At 37.4% G+C, this 24,600-nt stretch overlaps 1 long non-coding RNA gene across 1 annotated transcript in view; it reads left to right on the forward strand.

Moving 5' to 3' along the window:
- Window positions 1-24,600, forward strand: part of LOC130607050 (uncharacterized) — a 47,677-nt gene that overhangs the window by 20,371 nt on the left and 2,706 nt on the right. Inside the window, exon 2 of the long non-coding RNA XR_008974147.1 lies at window positions 16,088-16,252. This is a non-coding gene — a long non-coding RNA (uncharacterized LOC130607050). The remainder of the gene's footprint in view (window positions 1-16,087; window positions 16,253-24,600) is intronic.

The following is a 24,600-nucleotide window of genomic DNA, read 5'->3' on the forward strand; positions in this document are numbered from 1 at the left end:
TACCTTCCTCTTTACAATGTATTATGGGACCATAGCAGGTATTGCAGGATTTACTTTTTGGTAGTGAAAGCATTAAGTACAAGAGTTATTTAGCATTTTATGGGATATCACTTTGTTACATTCTGAGAAAGGAGAACCATCATAATTTCAGTTATCATAAGAAAAAAAAAAAAAGAAAAAAAACAAACCCAAAAAGCAACCAGGAAAATCAGACATTCCAAGCCTATAATTATGGTAGTTTGCTTATAATGTTTCTAGTCCAAACACAGGTAATATAGAAAAATTCAAATCTAACTGACCTGCCTGCAGAAACCTCATGCTAACTCCTGCCCCAGGGTGCAAATCTCCCGTGAAGGGGGAGCTTAGAATTGAGGGGTGGGCAGATAATGTTTACGGTCCTTAAATGTGCCTTGAACAAAGATTTTCAAAACTCAGCCTGATGTTGTCTGTCTTCTTTAGAGATATACCTCCCAAGAAACCTGGGCTTTTAGTTTACAGATCTCAGAAGAATGTGAGAATATGATAGTCTGCATCTCTGTGGAGACCAAGTTATTGCTGGATGTGAGTTTTGTACAAGTAGAAATGGCTCAGTTTTAGCATGGGGAAAACCTGGGAAACTAGTCTGTGTGGTACACTGATTCTGCTGTCAAACACAAGAACACACACAGTTTCTGTATGTATTTTGTAATGACCTCCAGTATGATGCAGAAATGCAGGGGTGGCTGTTACAGGATACCCAGCAATGCAAGGCTGCTACATATCGGGTAAGATCCAAGCCCTTGCTGTGTAACCTCCAGAGCCTTAATGGTGTGCTTAATGGATATGTGGGCTGAAATTTATACTTTCAACATAAGAGCTGGCGTTGTAGTGTTTTTTCATTTTTTTAATTAAATAAAATAATATTCCAGAGTGATTCCAGAGACAGCAGATATAGCTGGTTTTGTTTTTACTAAACCTAGATGCTCTACTATGTTTTCTCTCACAACATCCCATTAAAGCTATAAGGCAGACTCTGAGTACCAGATAAATTAGCTTTGTTTCAGAAGTATGAGGGGGGAGAGTAACTATAGAAATTGCATATAGTTTACCTTGAACTTCAGTTTCCCATCTGGAAAATGAGGATAATGTTCTTTTACTGTATAAGTTTAATGTGCTGCATACATATAGCTTTCAGGACAGGCTTGAGTTGTACTGTCTTTTTTAATAGGCACATTTAAAAGTATATATTAACCTCTTTTACTTTACAGTTTCTGGATACATATAATAAACAGCTGGAAGCAATCTGAGAATGAAGCTGAAGAGAAAGATTAAAACAGCATTTTAAAATTAGTCTAGCTTATAAATGATCCTTAACTCTTCCTGCTTGGCATACACTGTGAAGAAAAGTGTATGTAAAATGTATTTCCTTCTCACTTTATCAAGTCTGTATTATTATGGATGAATTATTATCAGATAAAACAAACCAAATGAAAATACTGTTAAAAATATATGACCACAAATTAAAATTATTAAGAAATGAAAATAGCTCTCTAGGTCTTTTTGGAAAAACACAGGTTCAGGGTTTTCTTTAAGTTCACCATGTTTTATTCTTTAAGTTCACTATTTGTAGCTGCTTTAGGAAGTACACGTTTACTGCTAGAAAACAAACTGGAGCTGAGAAACATTTTCATTGACAACATTTGAACTGTCTCGCAACAGAGCTTTGTCAGGTGACAGACTGCATCTTAGTTCATTGGTTTCAGGTGTTTTAATTTCTTCAAATTCCACTTTTACAAGTGTTTTGTGTAATTTCACTCTAACGATAAGGCTTCATTTTAACTACTGGATATATCAATTTCATCTCAGTTTTTCTTCTTTTTATTTTAACAGTTTGAGGACTCATATCACAATTCGAATGTCTCTGTTCTCTCAGCCTGATTTAAAGCAAATTGCCCTATGTACTACAGTACTTTTGAATGTATTAAAAGTTTTTTAAATTGTTAATTATATGAAAAATTCTAACATTTTAAGTTTAAATGATGCAATTAGCCAGTTACAACTGGAACTACCAGGCCTTATTTAAAATAATGAGGTCTGACAGTTATGGAGCCTGAATTATTCATTGATAACTAGCTTTTCCTCTTTTGTAAGCCATGGCTAACATTAATAACAGAGGCGTAAGTGTGATAACAAAAGAGTTTGACATTGGGAATACAAATACAAAGGTGCTAAATTCTTTTTTAATTAAAATGACTATACTAGTAATATTTTCTAAAGGAAAATCATCAAGACTAATATTTTCTCATACATTTCAGCATTTGTTTCTGCAGGGAGTCACTGATTAAAGTAACAGTACTTGATTATTGCTCATCAAAGAGCATACTTTTAAAACAGTTTCTGTAAGTGCATTATTTTAAGGATATTATTTTAAAAATAAAATGCAGCCCTTTCTATTGTGATTCCTGCAGTTACCATACTTCTGAAAATACATAGTAAGGGCATGGAGCCCTCCCAGTGCTCAAAGGTGTTCTATTTCCTAGTGCTTTTCATCTTTCACTAGGCCATTTTCCTTCCTCCACAGTTGCTCCATCAGCCCCAAACATGGCTGCTCTGTGGCACATTTGAACACAAGTAAAATGTTATACTTTTAACATCAATACTAAGATCTGTAGCCAGTAGATAATATCTTTACAAAAGCTTGAATTCTTATGAGCTAATTTCTTGCTGTAAGCTCAGATGCTTTTCATTGGAATTGTTAAACCCAAACAGAATCTCTACATAAAACAATCTAACAATAATGAACGTCTGTCTCTTAATTACTCAAATGCCCGTATGCATCTGGATGTCTTTTATGAAAGAAAACACAATTTATACAATTGAAGTAGCTACTGGTATATGTCCTCATTCTCTCTCAAAGCAATTCAAACCAAAGCAAAAAAAAAAAAAAAAATTAATCTGGAAGTAGGACATGCTAAAATAGTGACTCATCTCCAAGTAGGAGTAACTGATCTTTGTCTAGAACTCTTGGTAACCATAACAGATAGCATTAAATTATCTGTGATATCAAAAATAGGGATCTTAAACACGCAGAAGCATAGACTCAGTTTGGGATGACCTGTTGAGTTACTGCAATTACACAACATATCAACAGTGCTGTTTGTTTAGAAGATAATTATGCAACTGACTTTCAGAGTGACATGTACAGTTGGTATTTTATGTGAAGACTAAAGAGGCTGAACCTCCAAAAGGATGCAATGCTTCCTGTACACCTAACTTTGGAGTTTCTGAGGATTGCAACCTAAATGCGTATTTTAATAAAGTATGCTTCTATTATATTGCATTGCTGTACAGTTCCCCAGTGCAGGGAGATCAGAGAGGCGAAGGTCAAAATAAATGCTATAGAGATATTGAAGTCTGTTCAGTGAGACTTTGAAAAGGAGGCTTTGAAAGATGACTATTTTTATTAGTGCAGATGCATACAATATAACCAGATATTATTCTTTTTTTTTCAAATGTCAGTTGCAGTATACATATCGTTCACAGAAGATTATGTCATTGGTCAAGAGGGAGGAGACTCCCCAAATGAATGATTAATAATCAATGTGTCTGGGTTCTTATTTTATTCCTCAGAAAGGACGAATGAATTACTGGTGTCTCTCCCAAAAATGGAAAAAAATCTCCCACAAATAGGTCACACCATCTACGTCTGTACACAGAGAGGGCCCCTCTGTAAGTGGATTTCTCTGGTTTGGGCATGAAGTCTCAGCCTCCCCTATTATATCATTGTTTCACCTTCCTACACTCTGATGCAATTAGGGAGAAAAAAATACATCTCAGAGTCCTATTAATTTTTCATACAATCATGAAAAGCTCAGAGAAAGGGTGGAGAAATACCTAGGAAAAAGGGGTTTGAAGGAGGTCCAAGATAATGTCTAGGCATGTAGTCACTCTACAGGTGACCCAAAGTCTTCCACCAAGTCTGGGCCAACAACAGACCTGTGTCCCAGGATGAAGGCAAATCAGACTGTGACCCCAGGGGAGTAAGAGGAACAGTGAGTGGCTTCTGAAGAAATCAGTATTCTCTGACGTTTGATGATTAAATATCTGCACATGTCTTTATGTATTTATGTATGTTATCACAGGGAATCATTCCTTTTGGAAAAATAACATTACTTTGCATTGATAAACATTAGGTGGAATCTGTAGAAATATTTGTCAGGACCATATGGTAGTTCGTTTGTTTTTGTTTTTTTTTTTCCCCAGAAGGGAAAAGTAATGTAGTAGAAAGAATGATTTTGCAATCATTCAATATCTGTTAGTAGCAAAGTAAGGAATTGCTTTAGCTTATTCCCATGTTATGTTCTAGGTGCCAGTTAGATATGCCTCCAGGCAAGATTAGCCCATGCAGTTCCCTTTTTGTCAAATTCCCTGTGCTTTTTCTTAAGGAAAGTTGCTAATTTTAACAGCTGTGTCACTCTCCCTCTTTCTTTTTAACTCTCCCTTGCTGTCTCTCCCTTCTTTATCCCTGCACTGCTGCTGCTGCTGCTGCTGCTTCCTAGCTGCAAACAGACAAAAAACCCCACCTGAAACACCGAAGTGTTAGAATTCAAAAGCACTGATTATTTTATGCTAATGAATGAGCCCTCTAGTAATACAATATTTCACTTGTTGTGCCCTCCTGGTGGTAGCACAAGATAAATCCAACAGTGTCTTTAATTAACTAAAGAAAGAAGAAACAAATCTCTGTGTGTTAATAATATTTATGAACAAACTAAAAATGAACAAACTTAAAGAAGGGGGAGGAAAAATGTGGTAAAATTTAGGTAAAAATGGAACTAAAAATTCTGGAAAGTGCATCTGCAAAGATGTGCAAGCAAGGCACATGCTTGTGTGAGACAGCGCACTAAAATTAAAGTCATCGCTGAGGAGTTGGAAAAAAAAATATTATTTATTTATAAAAAAGAACAAAGTCAAACTTCTCAGGAAAAAAATGTTAGATATTGTTGCCTACACAGAAATTAGGTCTTTTTTAAATCCATAAAATACACAGCATCATATGGTGCTTGAACCTTAATTCAAGTAGCTCAACAACATGAACAAGAAAATGCCAGGTCCATTTAACTGTGTCCTTTGTCAAATGCCAATAGAGATGGTGACTTTTTATAAATATCCTGAGTTAAAAATATAAAACACCGTCAGTAGATAAGGCTACATCATGGGTTGTACTAACATGAGGTCATTTCACCCATTTATGATTCCTATTCTTTGGCCACACATTTTGTCCTGTCCCTTAAAATAGCTCGTGGATCTGGAGATTTCTTAGAAAGAAGTTGATACAGACGTACATGAAAGGAGATCCCAGTAAAAGCATCAGAGCTCTTTATCGCTGTGCTAGCTCCAAGGGGACCTCAGCATTTAACTCTACAGGATGTAAAGGTGCACTCTCAATAGCCAAGTGTCTTTCCCACTGAAACATTCACATTTTCAAGTGCATCTGAGCAAAGACTCCATGTACAGCTTTAAGCCTCAGCCATGCACCCTCCACTGGAACACACTTCTCCAGCAACAAATAGCTGAGGCTGTTGTTACTGAAACCTTTACTTGTGCCTGTGAGACTTGTTCCTTCATCAAATTGCTTTAGTTTAATTGAGAAATCTATATTCACATAAGGGGCATTAGCATCTGGGATTAAAATGACAAGCTTTTCCACAGGTCTAGCTATTTGTATGATGAACTGAAGATTGAATTTTCTCACAGTTATGGAACTACATATAGAAGGATGACAACACATCATATTTGAAATTTGCCTTGACTACACATGCACACCCTGCACGTGAAGTGCTAAGCAGTTCTGACTCAGCATAGCCTGTCCACTTCCTGCTCTTGAAATTTTTTATGCCATCTTTAGATTGCTGGGTCTTCATATTACTGCAACATTGTCTGATTTAGGATTTACATCATTTATTGACAGCAGGAAAACACACTACCCTCATACCTCTATAATTCTCCAAATCCTAATGCTGACCATGATGTCATTACCCATTGTTCAATGTCTAACCTTGCTTTTTAAGTCAAATAGACATTTCAGGATGATCTGTAAAAAGATTTGTTAACGTTATGAAATCGATTCACTGCAACAAATTTAAAACAGTAGTGTAGTGACTCTTACTGACGTGCTTCACTACATCACACATGCTCTGTCGTTTATAAAACTGAGGAGGTTTTACAAGGTACATCATAAACTCTAAATTGAAAAGCAGTGAATTGTGCCTATGCAGAAAAAAGTGTTCATGAAAACACAGAAGGAATGATGAGAAATATTTTAACAGTCATCAGTCCAGCTTTAAGTTTTCTGACACACCTCGTTAGTGTGCTCATTGCCTTAAACTCTGATTACCAACCTCAACTGTGAGAGGCAGGGCGTTGTATGATGCATGCCTCTGCCTGAGGGGTAGGAGCAGGGATTTTCCCCCTTACAGGTCGCACACCCAGCCATGCAGTGGGTAAGCAGTACCTGCCTGGAGTGGCAGAAATGTGCAGAGATGTCTCCAGAAGACAAATGCCATGGGCAGCAGCTTGGCATCTCCCTCTGTTCCTGCTGCTAAGGGCTTGGCAGGGCTGTCCCAGAACCGCACTGTCTCCAAATCACCATCATCTCATTCTGCGTGGAGAACCCCTCTGGGATCTCCAGCTTGACAGCCAGGTGTTTGGAGGATGCTTTTCTTGGCCACCTTTATTTTTGAGAGCCACTGTTGTGACTTGCAGGCAGGTCCCCAGCCAGTTCCGTGCTGCGTGTTTGTCTCTCCTTCCTGCGCTGATCAAGAGGGACAAAGCTTCATAGAGAAGGGGGCGAATAAATGGGGGAAAATCTATAAAAATGAGCAGGCCAGACTCTATGCACATTGGTAGTGTACCAATCCCTACTCCTCCTGCCCTCCCCCCCCCCCCCCCCGAAGATATAATGGCCCAGAAAAATCAAATTCTTCTATTTTTACAATGTAAATAGTGGTTTGGTTGTATTAAAAAAAAAACCAAACAACTTCTGCCAAGTGTCATCATTTATCTACATGCATGACATGAATGAGACAGCACACTAGTTTTGCTCATATTACTGTTTATGTACCTGGAAACCAGGGACATGCGTATATATAGAGGTGATAAATGTAGAAACTCCTCTGCTTTAAATTCCTTTTTGAATTTTCCCCTGCTCATGCAAAATCATTTCTGTCAATATTTTAATTTCAGTCAGGAAAGAGGGAATCAAAGGAAAAGTGGCACATAAGAAAATTCCTGTCAGCAAACTGATGACAACATACCATAATTAAGAAATCATGTAAAGAATAAAGAAACTTGATATAAATTTTGTTGTATTCTTCTGACTTTAGTGCTAAAGAATCAAGGATGAGAAGACATATCAAAAGATAAATAATATGATATTCATCAGTGTATACTATTGTAAGATGCATTATATACATAAACAATCATTTCTGTAATCATAAGGATATTAATGCAGCAGCTAATAAATAAAATAAGCATCAAAGGACAAGAATATGACCTTAAAATCCTTACTCAGCTGCCCTATTAACTTTCTGAACACCACTGAAAGTGTGTGTCAGCTGCTTAAATTAAAGGGAGAGTAATTAAAATTACACAAATAATAGGTGACTGGGGTCAGTTTCCATCACCTTATCTCCTATATTTCAGAGTATTTTACATTTTTTCCATCAATATGCAATCTTAATTTTCCTTACACATCTCTTAGGTACTTTTGGTTTAAAAACAACTTACCATAAAAAGCGGAGTTGTTGACTGATGGTCAGAGCACAGGGACCGTACTCTTAAATCCCTTCCTATACTGTATCCCGTGGGTAGATTTCTCAGTATCTTCGAGTATCACTATACTTTGCCATCTTTCTTTTAAAACAAGCACTTTCATAGGAAAAAAAAAAAAGAAGGAATTAAAATAAGATCTATATTTCAGATCTATACCTAACATCCCCTTTTCCATGAAGATGGTTTACATACTGCAAATAAGACAAAAAAGTTATACACTTACACTCTTCACTGGGACATTTAAAGTCAGGGGTAGAATAGAGAGTGTCTCAATAATAATCCAGTCATTTGTATTTTTACTACAATAAGAGTAATATTAGGAATAATCATAATAATAAAAAACTTGAAAAAGACTGGGAATTGAACCAGACAAGACAAGAGAAACCCAAATGGCAGCAATATCTCCCCATAGCTCTTTCTTCAGAAAACATTGAGAGGCTTCTCTTAATGCCAGAACATTTTAAAGTCTTTGCTGGAAGTCATTGCACAGGTACAAATTATTTAATAATAACCATGCTGACAATTTATAAGCATTCTTGTAGTGTATGTAAAAAAGATTTTGAGGGCATAGCCTGAGCACAACATCTAATGCATATCTCCAGCAGCTCTTGAAATGCAAGGAATAAGTTAAGTTATTCTGTGCTATTAGTACTATGTAACAATAAGATAAAGGAGTAAATGTCTAATGTAGGTATCTGTCTCCTTGACGGAGACATTCTGCAGCCCACAGGAGCAGGAGATGGAGAGGGGAAGGGGCTTGCAGCTGTAAGCCCAATGCACAGATGAGTTTCACAGGTGCTCACACCAGTTCTGTGCCCTTTGTATTGCAGCGGCAGTACCTCCCAAAGCATGGCTCCAATCCCCTGCGATAACTGTGTGGGTTCACAGAAAACAAAAGGAGAGAATGGACAAACACTAGGATATGAAGCTATTATTATTTTTGATGGTGTAAATAACTATTTAAAGACTTTGCAGTCTCAAATATTGACTTGTTAGAGCTAAAATTGGATAGTTGCCTAATTTTACTCACCTCAATCCTCCTAAACCTGTTTCACAGCCCCCTCTGCATGATGGAAGTCCCTTAGTGTTTTATAAAATTCACTCTTCATTAAATAATCATAATTATTTTTCCAAATGATTTAGCAGAATTTAAAGTATTCAGTATTCTTCCCCCTGTAGTCCCACCTGGGCAGTCTCTAGGTCAACTTTTTTTTTTTTGAGGAGGTACCATTCTCTGGCTTAGATTTGTATGTGCTCATTAAGGCTCTGATTTCAGTGGGAACTCCAGAGATTTGTAGTGAAGTCCTGCTGTTACGGCTATTAGCGTTGTAGCTCTAGAGACCCATACAGGACATTTGCTGTATTAGGCCTGAGGGTAAGCCCAATTCTCTCATCTGGAAGAGGCATTTGGATCAATGGATGAATATGAATGATTTATAAAATGAGCCCTGAATAAGTAGAAAAAGATTTCTTTTGTAATACTGGCATAGGAGTCAGAAAAATGGGTGTGAACACAAGTAGAAGTAGGCAGAATGGGCTTTAGCAGTCTCTTATCTGCTCTCACAGACTACAGCTAATGTCCTGTCATTGAACCTGTCCTGAGGTACAAGCTCATCCAAAGTGGAAGTTTTGCCTCAGAAGTTACACAGCAGTAAATCAGGCCATACTAAAAAAACCCAAAGCAAATCCAACTTCACAAAAACAAACCAACCCCTCCCAAATGCATGTTGTCCCACTATATAACGACTTCATGTTTCATAGGTATGAAGTGGTCAAAAATATTTCTAGCTCTGGTAAAATACGAGGGAGCATTGTGTATATAACATACCAGTATTATTTACTGTGTTTCCAAGGCTTTGGGTTATGCAATAATCTACTGAGACTGAAGATCTCCAACAGACAGCAATGATGTATTTGCCACAAAATAAAATTAAATTAAACCAAACCTAACAGATTAAGCTATTCTGCATCTCTCTCCCTCTCTTTCTGACTGAAATTCTCCTTCACAAATAGCTCCATAGAAACCTTACTCTGCATGATACTGAATTCAGGTAGGATTCAGCTGTACTGCTTAAACAGCTGTTAGAAATGATGGGGAGTCACTGTCTTTTTGACAAAACTCAGAAATATACAATTCTGTATCATGACAGAAGAGCACAGCAGTGGCTACACACTCCTCGTGCCAGAGCACAGTAAACCTCCTTCCAAATCATGCCTTCTCCTCAGGAAAGAACTGAGAGGCTAAAATACACTCCCTCCCCATACCTCATACCTTACATGATGACAGCAATTCAGTATAGATTTGCTGCTGTGTAAGGTGGCTTCTTGCCAGTTGGGCCTTGGATGTGCATGCCTGGAGGTCAAGTAGGGCCATCAGCACCTACTTACCTTCTGCACAGCCATTCTGTGTGGGGAAAGCCAGCATCTCAATGGTAGGGCACTGATGGAAGATCTTTGGTTATTTTTCACTCTGTGTGTAAACTTTGGAGGCTTTCCTGATTAATTTCTTTCTTCAGGTGGTTAAGGAGATGTAGTCCATTTATTCTTCAGATATTGTATAGAGAGACTGAGCCAATCAAAAAATGAAATATCTAGCTAACTAGCTATCTATCTATCTCCTGACTTTTCCTTTATCTCTTTTGCGTGTATTTTTGTCATTTCTTGCTAAAACTGAAGACAGATGGGAAATGTAGTTTCTTACAAAGTCATTGCTGGTTAGAATGTCACTGAACTTGAAAAGACTTTATTGCAGTCCTCTTAGAAATTGTCTCTCTTCAATATTTTCCTAACCACCATCTTTTTGTGATGGCAGGAGGGAAATTCTCATTTTAAACAGTCTATTTTTATAGCAACTTATCAAACAGTGGCCTTTAGCTGTTGTTCTGTGACAGCCACTCTATTAAAATCCTGATGTAAACAAGTGGAGAAGGTGAACTAGAAGTGCAGATATTTGCACAGCATTACTGTCAGGTAAAATTTTAAAGATAGGTTTTATGAACCCATTATTTGCAGTCAAGGCTTTTGACTACAGCATCTGAAATCATGTAAGTAGACAAAGTGTTTTGTCACAACATACTGCTGGGAGTCAGTATGTAGCTTCTTTTTATGTAATTCAATTTGGTTCTGTTTGCATGAAAGTGGGATATCTAACTGGGCGGCAATAGTGGTGCTGTGCATGATCACAGTCTGGTGACTTTGCAGCGTAATTAACATTAAAACGTTTGTTTTCATTTAGCATTTAGTGCATGCATAATTGCGTGTACATACAGACCTACCAAAGAAGGTTCTTGAGGGCTTTTAAATACAAACAACAAACCCCAAAGGTTTCATAGCTCCCTTCTTAGGAGTGGGATATACACAAGTATTTGTGGCCACTTTAAAAGCATGAATCTCTGTGTTCTGTAAAGCTCTGCTTGACAGAGTATTTGAAAGAGATAGGAACTTTCTAAAGGCAGTTATTGCTGATCTTTCAGCTCTGAACCCCCTGCCCTGGGTGATTCTGAACAGGACTGCCCTGTGACAGGCTGGCTTGCTATGGCTCTCTGAGCAGTTGTATAAAGGCAGCGTCGTTAGAGCAAACCTTCCTCTACCCCAGAACGCCACCCTGAGTGTACTGAGATAGTGCATGAGGCATCTTTTGAAGAAGATAGCCTAAATGTTCACCAAATATTCTCTCACTTGCTTAAGAGTCTTTCTGGTCTCCACATTTCCAGCTCCTTTACTTCACCTGGAGCAACCACAGGCACAGAATGTAACTCAGGGAGTCAATAGCAAGTTCAGTAAACCTGATCCTGTTGGCTGGGGTTTTCCTGACGTACTGAGCAATACCTCAGAGTTAATGTGGTCTGGCATCATTTCATGAGGTTAGCATTTTGGCCAAGCCATACCTTAGAGTATTCGTCTTCATTTTGAATGGAAGCTGCACATCCCAAATATATTTTGAGAAATTTTGGAAAAGATGGAACTGTAGCAGTTCCAAACGCAATTTTCAGACATACTTCACTTAGCTACTACTGTCAATAGAAATGGTGCTGACAGGAGGAGGAGAAAGCATTTAGCTTTTCACACAGTATTAACATAACACTTTGATGTATCTTGTATACTATCGTATGTATCCTATAGTTTGAGGCCATCTAACCAAATAAAACACGTAGCAGACAGTAAGCTGTAGTACAAAAGCTGCAGATTATGGGGACCAGATCTTCTCTATTAGCATATTAGCAGAACAACAGTAGATAGATGGAGAAGTCTGAGGAGATATACAAAAAAGAAAGCATTTACCAGACAACAGAATGGTGAGTATAGAGAAAGATAAGCAGCAAAAAAAATGTCAGATAAAAGGACAATAACTTGGTACAGTAAGATGACAAGTCTTTTAGTAGATCCTTTCCATCCAGCTCTTCCTTTGAAAATTTAATTTTGATCTGGTAAGCATGAAAGCCAGATGAACTGTGTAAAATTCTCAGGCATCCTTTGCCTAGACATAATCCTATATCTCTGCACATAAATCAGATTATTAAATTGTTATAGCATAGGGTAGGGAATTGAGAAAGCTCAGAAGAGAAAGCAAGCCACAATCACTAGTATATGTTACTAAGATCTTTCCTGCATAACCATGTAATACTACTCTAGTTGCATCAGTTAAGAAAGTGATTAGGACAGTCTTCTACTGTGTATACAGTTTATTTGAAGATAATTCCCACCTCAGTGTAGCATCTCCCTGCAAAATTGTTTCTTTTATATCAGGACATCCTGGACTAATAATTTGATAAGTCTCCAGAAACCTCTTCTGTGCACCACCAAACAGCTGTTATTAGTAGTTCCACAATACAGGACTGCCTTTCAAAATTACTCCTGGTTGTACCATTTAATCTATACTGTTTTCTAAGCCAATTACTTGGAGTAGTGTGACCACTGGTAGTATACCAGCCTCAAGTCCTGTTCTGCCACAGCTGTAAAAGGAGTACTGAAATGGCATGATACCAGCTCTGTTTGGCTCTGATCCAGCAAACCACTTAAATACCTGTTCAACTTAAAGTATATGAGTAATCCCATAGAAGACAAGACGATAAATTCTTTGAACCAGTACCTGCTTAGATTCATTGACTGTGAAAACAGAAGGGAACATCTAAACAACTTGTCTGACCTCCTGTATACCACAGGATTTCTTTGAATTCAGTCTTGTTCATCCTTTCAGGAAAAAAACATCCAGCTCTAATGCTTAAATTTTCAGTGATGGAGAAACTACCACACGTCTACATAATTTTTTTCAATAATTAACAACCCTTACCAGGACAAATTTATACCTTTTTTAAATCAGAGTTTATGAGATCCTTTGGATTCACTGAAAATTGTGCTGTTTTCATTAATTAGACTGAAGAGGCATGTGTTATCACATTTCTTATTTGCATACATGCTTATAGAATCCAGTTAAATCAGCCTTTAATTTTTACTTTGATAAATTGGTAGGCAGTGCTTTTGGAGTTTCTCAATACACAGTAGATTATTTGGCCTTTAATATACTCCTGTCTCTTCTAAGACTCCTCTTTATTGTTCTACTTCTCTACAAGTCTGGCTTCTGGAATAAGAAACAGTATTTCAGAAGAGGTCATCTCACCACAGAGGCAATAGAGATTCCTACTTAAAATCCCTTTTTCCTCACTAGGGGTAAGATAGGACCTTTTGGCTTCATGATCACACTGAAATTTTACACAGAACCATTCTTCACATCCCAACCCTTTCAGTATAATTGTTTTCTAGGACAAATGCAGTCTCCTTTAAATGCCCATGCACAACCTTTTTCTTACTCGGTATATGATCTTACCTTCACCAAAATGCATAGTTTGATTCTTCCCAACTTCATTGTGCCCAAAGTGTCCTGCAACAGTTTTTCTTATTCCTTCATCTTTTATGCATGTCCTCTATTCACACTTAGTGTTTATCACAATTTGTTGTGACTCTTTTCTTCCACACCATGAATTAAGATACCAAATATAGTAAGACTAACAGCACACTAGAAATGTACATGCTCAGAGGATGATGAGCTTTGTGGTTTGGTTGATACGCTGGAGGGAAGGAATGCCATCCAGAGGGACCTCGACATGCTTGTGAGGTGGGCTGATGCCAACCTCATGAAGTTTAAGTGCAAGGTTCTACACCTGGGGCAGAGCAATCCCAGGCACAGCTACAGGTTGGGCAAAGGAGAGATTCAGAGCAGCCCTGCGGAGAAGGACTTGGGGGTGGTGGTTGATGAGAAAATGAACATGAGCTGGATTCAGGGTGCACTTGCAGCCCAGAAAGCCAACTGTATCCTGGGCTGCATCAAAAAGAGCATGACCAGCAGCTTGAAGGAGGTGATCCTGCCCCTTTACTCTGCTCTTGTGAGACCTCACCTGGAGTATTGTGTGCAGTTCTGGTGTGCTCAACATAAAAAGGACATGGAACTGTTGGAACAAGTCCAGAGGAGGGCCACAAGGATGATCAGGGACTGGAGACAGGCTGAGAAAGTTGGAGCTGTTCAGCCTGGAGAAGAGAAGGCTGCGTGGAGACCTCATAGCAGCCTTCCAGTATCTATCTGAAGGGGTGCCATAGGGATGCTGGGGAGGGACTCTTCATTAGGGACTGTAGTGACAGGACAAGGGATAACTGGTTAAAACTTAAACAGGGGCAGTTTAGATTGGACATAAGGAGGAAATTCTTTCCTGTGAGTGTGGTGAGGCACTGGAATGGGTTGCCCAGGGAGGTTGTGAACGCTCCATCCCTGGCAGTGTTCAAGACCAGGTTGGACAAAGCCTTGGGTGAGATGGTTTAGTGTGAGGTGTCCCTGCCCATGGCATGGGGGATGGAACGTGGTGATCTTAAGGTCCTTTCCAACCCTAACTATTCTATGATTCTATGATCCAAATATATTTTGAGACCAACATCACATTTAGCCCATTTAATATGTACCATATTGATTTTGTAATATTCAGGTTTTGTAATAAAATGCTGCGTGATATCAAATCAAAGCACTTCACATAAAACCTGTCATTTTTCCTGATACATGTATAACATCCTAAAGTTTTCATCAAAAGATATCAAGTTATTCTGATGAGATCTAGGTTTCATTAACCCTTGTTGATTGACTTAAATTATGTCACTTTCCTTGCATAATGTTACGATCACAATATCACTCTATTATTTGCTTGTAAGTTCTGTATAAAATCATTCACATAGAGTTCCAAATGATTATCATTATCTTTATTATTATTATTGTTATTATTGTTGTTGTCATTGTTGTTGTTGTTACTGTTATTATCCCATGGTCTGAAGGTCCACCTTGAGAAGTTTAAGGTATGTTTAAGTTTACCACAGGGAGAAGGAGGTAAGGAAAGGTTGAAAAGAAAAAAATCTGAGAGAAAAAAAAAAAAACAAACCTCTTTCTAAGGCAGAAAAGAAAGGATTAAAAAAGGCTGTTTTAATGAAGAAATAAAACAAAAGAGGGAAAAATCAGTTTGCAGAGATGCTTGGAAAGACTATATGTTGCAAAGCAGTGAGGGGTTGCTGGGGATGATAAAAGTATATTCAAGTTACTTCTAATGTTAAATTAAAGATTCCAGGTTGATGGATGAGTGACAGAAAGCAGCACATGAGAACAAAACACTAGCCTTACGTAAGCACTGCCTCTGTGTAACTAAATAGTAATGATACTTAATCATGGGTTTACACAGGAAGAGTAGAAGCCTCAGCACATAGAGAGTCTCATCTCATGAAATCTATCCATGTACACAAGTCATTTCATCTAGAATTTCAGCTTCCTTACTCAGAGACAAATAGGAATCAATGCCACAACTGACTGGTGGCACTGACAAACGCAGCAAAATACTGGAAGTTGGCATGGTGAGGACATATTCAGCTAAACCTGGTTTCTCTTTTCCCAGAGAACAGTATTTTAAAAAGAAGAGGGAAAATAGTCTTTGGAGAAGGACACTTTTAACAAGATCTTTTCTGTTTGCTCCATCCCCCTGTGAGGGTTCAGAGCACTGGAATTTCTGCAGGCCTCTGTTTGAAAATAAGAGGCTAATGAAAAGGTATGTGCATGGCTTGCTACCCTAAACTAGTCCTAGAATATCCTGGGATTTGCCAAAGCACTAAATGACGTTGACATAGAACACTTTAAGGGAAAAGTCATCTTTTATTCTTTGCTTTTCAGTATTTAGAAATGTAGCTTCAGTTTCCTTTGTGTTTTTTGTATAAAGGAAATTCATTTTGAATAGAGATGGGTCCATTTCTTTAGGTTTGATCTCAATGGATACTGAAGCTGGACTGCTGCGCCTTCCAACTCTTGCAATTTCTGGGGAAAGAGAGGGCAGCTGGGTTTAGATGAAGAGGACAGAGGAACAGTAAAAAAAAGAAATATTTAACATGGAGAATCTCAATTGCTGAGAAGAGCAGAGTTAAGGTAAGGCCTAACTATTTCTATGCTGAGCAGGTACAATCAGAACTTTTGCTAACATGCTACACCATCTAATTTATTTTCAAGTCAACCAAATTCCATGCTGCAGTGAAATTTCCTTTTGGCCATTTTAACCCATGAATCTATTGTGTGCTCCATGAAGGTCAACCCATTTAGATGTCCAGATGTAGGCAGGACATTGCAGACATGGCTGCTCTGTGGAGAACCGGGTAATCAGAGATCACAGGGAAAGTCTCCTTTTGCATATATCAACTCTGCCTTTGGGGTTTTTTTTTCAGTTGTAATAGTTTTTTAAATACATGGTAGCAGCACAAAAAGCCACTGCTGTTCAGGGAAGTTCTGCATGTGCTCAGACACCTTTTCTTTCTCTGCTTTGGATCTATTCCTTCCCCAGTGGTAAAGAATAGTGGGGAATCCTATGATGATAGAAGCAGTCGATACCTTTGTGAAGAAGAGAGAGCTGTCTTTAGCACATGTATGCCTTTGGTTCAATAAACAACCTAGGTCTGCACCTAATTTTCCACTGAAGGATCTAATGCCAGCAGAGAACATTTGCAGCATGGTACAATGTTAGTCTTTTTAGCTTGAGGTTTCCTTGACTATAGAGAGGCTTTTTCTTCCATCTAGAATGAAATGGGGGGATTCTATCATCCATGGTTTAAACTAAGTTATAAGGTTTTCTAATGTGAAGTTTTCTACCAGGCATGAATATTAGATAAAGAAAGAAAAAAAAATTTAACCCACATAATAAAAAAAAAGAAAAGAAAGGAGGAAAAATGAAAAGGAAAGTAAAGAAAGAAGGAAAGAATAACCAAAAGAAGTATTTGGGATCAGTTTCTTAGCATTAGAAGATCAGCAGAATCATTTTGGATACCACAGCTGTCAGGAATGGGGTACATTTTTTTTGGATACCCGAAGTCTAGTAGGTAACTTGCTGAGAAATTGAAACAAAAATTCTGATGTTGTTCCAAATGACCCTGAGAAATTAAGATATGCTCAATATTTCAGCACTTTTTTTAAATGGGCACCCTGTTTCTGGCTTTGTCTGTGCAGTCGTATAATTTTGGGAGAGAGTTATTCTTTTGTACCTAATGTTGAAATTCATCCTAAATGTCTTGCATCATTATTACCTATTGACTGTGGTGAGGAAAGAGACATTTTAAGAAAATGTGTTTCAGTGACAGAACAAAATAAACACTGGAACATATAACAGGTAACTCATTAAAAAAGAAGTCCATGCTTTTATCTGGCTCTTCAAACATATTTTAGGCACTTCAACAAGATTAGAAAAACACTTTTATACCAAAAGAGAAACTCTTTTAATCACTTCTCTTCTACGAAGATACCTGCTTGAAAAGAGGAGAATTAACCTCTCTGCTGCCACTACTCTTTTTTACTGCAAAAAAGCATTTGTAACATTTTTAATCCATTTGGTTCTGTCAGATTGAAACAGTTATGTTTTCAGAAGCATTAATCATACAGGAACAGGAAGATATTTTCAAGCACATATCTTGCTGGGAAATTATTAGTATACACTAGACTATCATTAGTCTACTGTAATGGTACAGCAAGAGCCCCAGTTTTCCCAAGAGCCAGAGAGAAGGCCAGTCTATCACATCCTTTATGGTCCAAGACTACTGTTGTTCTTGTAGTTTTGTTTACCCTATTGCATTACAGAGAAGGTAAAAAGAAAAACACCACTCAAAAACTTCTAGTCATAGCAATTTAGAGAGTAAATGAAAGCCTCAAGGAGAGAAGGGGTGAACAAATAAGAGCCACCATCAGCTGTGTGCATCCTGCTGAACTAGGTACAAAATACCTGCTGTGGTGTAAGATGACAAAATAATTAAATGATGTGGTCAAAACCAGAAGCAAAACAATATACATATATATATGTATAAAAACATACTGTAGCACTGAATGCAACTCCTAAGGTTGAATTGTCCCCAAGAGTGCTTCTGCAAATACATCTTACAGTATAACAAAAGAATGAGATCATGCAGCTCTTGGGTGATTTTGCTGGGACTTTCCTCAGGATCAGATGAAAGCCTGAATGTCAAGCAGGAGGAAAGTCCTTTCATAGAATGGATCTATCTGCTCCATTTCCCCAGCCTTAAACCTGGCCAAGGCCAACCTCTTGAAGATGGAAAGTTGAGCTGTTGTACTGCCTCTTCTCATTCCCCACTGGGAAAAAGAGGAGTGTTGATGAGGGAAGATGACTTTCTATTTCAGTAAAGAGCATTACATTACCACCTCTGCTGCACCCACCAGGTGGCTTTAAGGTAGTCTTAGAAGAAAAAGTACCTACGTCTCTTATTTATTAATTTTTTTTTAGGTCCTGTTTGTGGAAACTGCTATAGATAAAATAAATAATGACCTCAGGAATATATCACATCTTTTCTGAAAGGCAAAAGCTCTTTTAAATTTTTCTCATCCTTTTGAAACCACTCTTGATTTCTTGCTCACAAAATGCAGTGAAGTAAGACTACAATTTAGTCTGTTAAGCTCCATCAGTGCTGCCTTCATATCCCAGCAGGTATCTGCTCATTCTTGGGTTTCTCCAGACAGTAGGTAAACTTCTGGATACTTCTCTGACTTTTAACAAGCATGCTTTTGATGTTTGCCTATAAGAACCTTAAACTTGGGGTCCTCCTATTATTTTGTCCAACAAGGCAAGGCATTGCAGTAAAGGGAGATGTTATTGGGGAAATGACAGAATATGTTCAAGGACAGTGAGTAACTTTTCTTTAAATAAAAGCACACATTATGTCCAGGAACAGTCAAAAGGGTTAAAATACAATCTTTTCAGATAAGTTTTTAGCCATATCAGGCTCAAAAAGTAAAAAGATTTGAAAGCTATTAGTGCTTCTGTAGATCATCCTCTTCCAGACAGTCTTTTTTCTTTTTTTTTTTTCCTTTAACTGACAGGTTGCAGTTAAAAATTAAAGTTAAAAAAGGCACTCTTTTTGCTACATACTTTTAATGGAACTGAAGCCAAAATAAGTCAGACTAAATTATGGGAGTAAATGACCTCCCGGGAAGTATAATACCAAATTCCAAAGAACTGTAAAGAGTTTCCTTTGATCTTTTTAGCTTCACAGCCTGAAATTCAAAATCTGTATTTAATTTTAGATTGCATATGCCAGCTTTTAAGTTTCCTTTCTAACATGATATATCATTTTAAATGATAGGACACCTTTAACTTGTATTTCTTGAAAATGCTGACTATCCTTTATTCTTTTACACTATAAAAACAGATATAAATATTACTAATTGCAAAAATAATTTGGGGTTGGGTGCAGTAATGGATAAACCATTGACCTTCACTTAAGAGACTGTGCCTTCAAGCTCAACCTGAGTTTCTAAGTGAAATGACTTTGATCTGAGACACAAGTAACTTCAGTTCAATGCCCTAGAGGATATAGATCTAGAAAAAGGACAAGCTGAGCACTTCACTATATATTCCTATTACAATTTAAGAGGTAGACAAAGGATGCTATTTTTCAAATGTGGTATAAAGGGCCAATTTCTTTCTATGGCCATAGAATCACATTGAAAAAACTGTGTTCCTAAACCTGAAATCTCAGAAGGAACAGCAAGCTGTATTAGCTCTTGGACGGAGAATTCCCTGACCTATGCACTTGAGCACAGACTTTAGATATGGGCAGCTGGCATAATCTCCCTCTTGAGTCCAGAAGTAAGCCACAAAATTCTTTATGCCTTATGCATTATGAAAAAAGTCACCTTTCTTGAGGAAAAGTAGGTTGTAGCAGGTTGGCTGGAAGCACATCATGAAAGAGCAGTTACTAACCATTGAACTTATACTGGAAAAGCCCTAAGAAGAGTGCTTACACACAATGTGTTGTGATGTGTCTGTCTGCTGATCAGCCAAACAAAGGTATAAATACAGTCCAGAATTTTGTAATATAATAGCATTCTGAATTGGATCCTGGGGGAATAATTTGTAATGCATAATTTATCCACTGAATATGGTTTCTTCTTCTACTAACAAAATATCCATAAACTGGTTATGATTGCCTCACACATGTTATTTTTTAAATAGAGGAACTGATCGATAAAAATTCTCTCAGACTATTTGGAGTCATTTGAGCTATATAGAGATAGTTCCAACTGACTGGTTAAATTACATGGTTTTGTTTCATTTTCCTGATTATGAAAACCAACCATTCAACCAAGCCACCCCTGCCCCACAGCATTTCCTATATGGGAATACCTGGTATGAAAGTAGCATTTTCTTTTCCATGAATGCACAAATACAGTAAGATGCTCTACATTTTCTGTAGTTTTGAAAGGGTGGAGCTTTTTTCAATTGTGTAAAAGAAATGGTCTTGAAGCAAGAGGCTGAACTTCCTGGGGTCAATGATTACAGATTTTAATCCAACTCTTTCTTCTTATCACAGCCCACCTCAGACAGCAGTTACTGTTACCTCCTTCTTCTTAGTGAATTGCTGACAAGTCATCTGGCTGGTCTCTGAAAAATGGAAGAGATCAAATACACACAAAATAATTTGAAATCATGTAACCTCAGAGAAAAATAGCAATGGCAACATTGGAACAGAACAATGAACTTAGTCAATGTAAAATTGGGTTGCGTGAAAGCTCTTTCATTCACTGACAAAGTAAAACAGATTGATGTGCTTTAAAGCTGTGGTTGCTGATAAGAAATGCCATTTGTAAGCCTTTTTACGCCCAGCCAAAGTGAAAGCAATTAAAATATTTAGAAGTAGCATTCTTCTCCCATCCAACAAGAAGCTCATCTGCACTTCCTTAACAGAAATCCTACCTGCCGCACTTCTGGAGAGAAAGGCAGAGCAGAACCAGCACAACACTGGAAAAACCTCAATGACAGGAGTTTGTAGAACTTGGAGAAAGTACATTTAATAGGTATGATGTCCTGCGACTGGCTGCCCAACAGGTTCAGAAAATAATAATGTTGCCTTTGGTTTGTTTATGTAAGTCTGACAGTTTTTCTGCTCATTTCTGCTCACTATAGTCATGTCCTGCCCCCTTCCTCTCCTCCTTGGCCTCTCCCCCGTAGCTCTAACAATAGAATAAAGTTATATGGAACAATTAATTTAGGAAGACATCTGAAAATAAAATTACCAATTCAAAACTAACTGTTCCCAAAGGATCAGTGCTGTCTGGTGCCAATAATCTCTTGGATCCCTCTAGGCCATCAACAAAGTTCTAAACTTTCTCAAATTTTGGTATATTTGGGTCTCAGTTTTACCTTACCTCACTGCAGCAGATAATAAAATTTGTTGATTCAAACTTATTTCTAGTATTACAATACTAGTCAGCATTTACATAAACCTGTGTGTATATGTATATACACGTACACATAACACATAATATTTACCCCAGAAAAAGCCAATTAATGTTCTTAGTATTCTAGCGATAATTTTAAAGTATGATTCCTGGAAAAAAAACAACCAACCAACCAACCAAAAAAAAACCAAACCACAAAATCCCAAAGAAACAATCCAACCCAAACCTCTGATTTTTGTGAGAGAACTATGAAAAAGAAAATCTAGACTCAAGGTTGGTTAAGTGGTCAGTTAATTATGAAAGATATTAATTTTTGGCTATTAATCCCACACATGAAAGGTTCATTCCCATGTAAAATTCCTATGTAAAAATGGGCGCAAATTCATTTCAACGCAAAAGCACATCTGTCTAACATTCCTGCACATAAGCATTTTCGTGAGCTTGTTGGGTAGTTTTATGACCAAGTGAGAGAATGAAACTGAGCTGGGGATCAGAAAAAACTCCCAGTGAAAGTGCTGGTAGTCATTTAAAACTTGAAGAGAGAAAGAATTCCAGGACACACTGCGGTTTTTAAGTGAAAGTAGAGGAGACAGAAAAAAATCACATTTAAATTGTCTGAATAAGCCTCCTACTGAGAGGAAGGTGGAGGGATATTACATATATATAAATATATATATATATTAGCAGATCAACAGGTTTGACACTATCATGCCTCAGTTCTCCACTGCATACACAATTGCCTTACATCTGGTACTCAGGTGGTGCCTCACACTGAAACTGCACTATTTTCTCTCCCAGAGCCATCAGGCTCCATGACTGACAGACAGAGATCATGATTTTTCATACTTTGTATTTATGTTCTTAAATAAATAACTACTGTGTTTTTTAAAAACAATAGGAAAACAATAGCACTAATGTTCTGACCTATAGGTGAATCTATGTGTTATCTAAACTACTTTCTTTATGATTTTTACACATATCTAATTTCTGAACTGTTGCAGAAGGCTTTTGACAAATTTGTCAGTTGTAGATGACGACTCCATAATGCTAAGCAATCTTAGAACCTTATTGGTAGCCAACGAGTCTTTTGCTTTGTATCAGAGAAGCATCAAACACTTTGGAGCTGTAAAGAAACATGAAAGCATATTAACCACTATTTTCACCCTCGACTATTTCTCTCACATCCCTCAGTTATTTTAAATTAAAGACTGGTAAATTCCTTCACCGTGAAGCAAGTAGAATTTACAGTTACATAATCTGATGCAGTGTCAGTCCATGACACTTTCATTATTCTGGTTTTTTTTTCTGACCTCGTTCTCGGTTTCATATATGTAAATGAGGAGAAAGAACTGTCTCATCTTTAATAGTTTCCAAGTTCTTTTGATCCTCCTCGGGGTGTGACTGTGGGTGTTTGTACACACACTGGTGTGATGGGGTTCCCAGCTTGTCCGTGAGAGCTTTTAGGTGCTGAGATATAATGCAAATAACAAAAATCCAGAGTTGATTTTTGTCTTGTATGTGCGGGCGTCTAATTAGTATTCAAAAGGCATTACTTTCATTTGGGTGCAGGAATATATATTGTATGCCAAATATGTGATTCATACTGCCTAATACAATATAAGTAATAGACTTGTTTATTTATTTGCATTTAATTTAAAAGTAAAAGGTTTCTGACCATGCCTCTTCAAGATTGCATCAAGCCATCATCCCAGAAAAAAACCACATACGTGTTTATTGAAATGAGCTTAAAGATAGGGTTTGATAAGTTGGAGGGCGATTCTCTCCTTGTGGAGCTAATGTATCTCCCATTACCATTAAATGGCGGTATATGTGCGTATTAAGGGAAGAATATTAGTGATTAATAACAACCCACATTTTCCAGTGTGCTGAACTCTTTCAGGAGCCAGTGAAGGTCCTGAGAGCTGCCTAGTTTAGCTAAACGGTACCTTAAATGAATGTATGTTTTATAGCAGATCTTTAAATAAACCCAGTGGATTCATGATCATTTCAAGGTCAGTCCAGTCTTAGCTTTTAACATACAGCAGTGTAGCTAACTGTGCTTACAAGTAAGAAAGGGTATTTATTTCAAAGCTGGAAAACAGTGGTGGTTGGTCTGCAGCTCCCAAATTAGGCCATTTTACTATTCAAAAGCACTGTGGATTTTTTCTCCTCTTGCCAGTTGATGATATTAACTAGTCATTTGTTCCTGAGAAAAGAAGGAAAAGGATGTGTGTTAGGCTCATAGTAACTTCAATTAGTTGTTAGCAAAAGATTTTATCCTGGTAAAAAAAACAGGAAAAAAAAATCTTTTAAATTAATTTGAAGATGCCTACATTTAGAGAATGGCATTGCTTTAACAGGGCTATGCAAATGAGTCCAATTTAGCATCTTGTATTCAGCTGGAAACCATTGCTAAATGATCGGGATAGCCAGTCACAGATATTAAAATGAATTATATCTAATCTGAATTTTAGTCACGCTACATTAACTAATAGAAAGTTATTAACATTTCAAGAGAAAAAAAGCTTTTGCCTGCAAAATTAACAGTGGCTGAGATGTGACCTGTGAGCCATGCAGCCTGATCACTGTAATGACAGTGTAATGGCATATTTACATTAAAATCTCTGCAGCTAATATGTGATTCAGAATTGGACGTTAAGTCGAGGATTATTTAGTCTGGCCTGTTGGCCTTTCTCTAAGTAGTTTTTTTTTACTTCAATACAAATCTGAAACTTTTCATTTCATGACTATTTATGTGACTAGTTTCTATGGCTATGTCTCTCCATCTTTACATCAGCTGCTTTATATGGCCAGCTTACTCTTTCATTTTTCCCTTCCGTTTTCCAATGTATTTATCATTTTTTGCGGGCATGTATAACTTCAAGAAACCCACATTAGTTGCAAGCCAGTCAAGAAAAGGAAAATGTATTTCTACTTCATTTTTACTGCTAATTTGCTTCAAAAGGCAGTATGTTTTCATGTTTTCCTTATAACACTTTTTAAATATACAGTACCCTGCAAAAAATGGATGATTCAAAGCCATC

This window comes from Pezoporus wallicus, unplaced genomic scaffold (assembly GCF_028554395.1).
Source record: "Pezoporus wallicus isolate ANWC-B61680 ecotype Strahan unplaced genomic scaffold, APGP_CSIRO_Pwel_v1 contig_1181, whole genome shotgun sequence".
NCBI lineage: Eukaryota > Metazoa > Chordata > Aves > Psittaciformes > Psittacidae > Pezoporus > Pezoporus wallicus.